Here is a 941-nt window from a genome sequence, read left to right on the forward strand (position 1 = left end):
TCACGAGCCCAGGAGAGGCGCATCAGGTGCTGGCGTGCTGTTAGCGGAGCAAATCGCGTCGGTCGTTTGCTGCCGTAGCACGCCAAATTTCGCCGCACTGTCCTAAAGGATATGTTCGTCGTACTCCCACTTTCATTTCTGCGGTGGTTTCACGCAGTGTTGCTTGTCCGATAGCACTGACAACGCTACGCAAACGCCGTCGCTTTCAGTCGTTAAGCGAAGGCCGTCGGCCACTGCGTTGCCCACGCTGAGAGGTAACGCCTGAAATTTGGTATTCTCGGCACACTCTTGACACTGTGGAACACGGAATACCGAATTCCGTAACGATTTCCGAAATGGAATGTCCCATGCGCCTAGCTCCTACTACCATTTCGCGTTCGAAATTATTTAATTCCCATCGTGCGGCCACAATCAAGTCGGAAGCCTATTCACATGAAGCACTTGAGTACAAGTGACAAATCGGCCAATGCATTGTCCTTTGATACCTAGTGTACGCAATATTACCCCACTGGCCATTAAAATTGCTACACCACGAAGATGTGCTACAGACGCGAAATTTAACCCACAGGAAGAAGATGCTGTGATATGCAAATGATTAGCTTTACAGAGCATTCACACAAGGTTGGCGCCGGTGACGAACCCTACAACGTGCGGACATGAGAAAACTTTCCAACCGATTTCTCATACACAAACGGCAGTTGACCGGCGTTGCCCGGTGAAACGTTGTTGTGATTCCTCGTGTAAGGAGAAGTACATACCATCACATTTCCGACGTTGATAAAGGTCGGATTGTAGTCTATCGCGATTGCGGTTTATCGTATCGCGACATTGCTGCTCGCGTTGGTCGAGATCCAATGACTGTCAGCAGAATATGGAATCGGTGGGTTCGGGAGGGTAATACGGAACACCGTGCTGGATCCCAACGGCCTCGTATCACTAGC

This window comes from Schistocerca serialis, chromosome 2 (genome assembly GCF_023864345.2).
Source record: "Schistocerca serialis cubense isolate TAMUIC-IGC-003099 chromosome 2, iqSchSeri2.2, whole genome shotgun sequence".
In the NCBI taxonomy this organism is placed as follows: Eukaryota; Metazoa; Arthropoda; class Insecta; order Orthoptera; family Acrididae; genus Schistocerca; species Schistocerca serialis.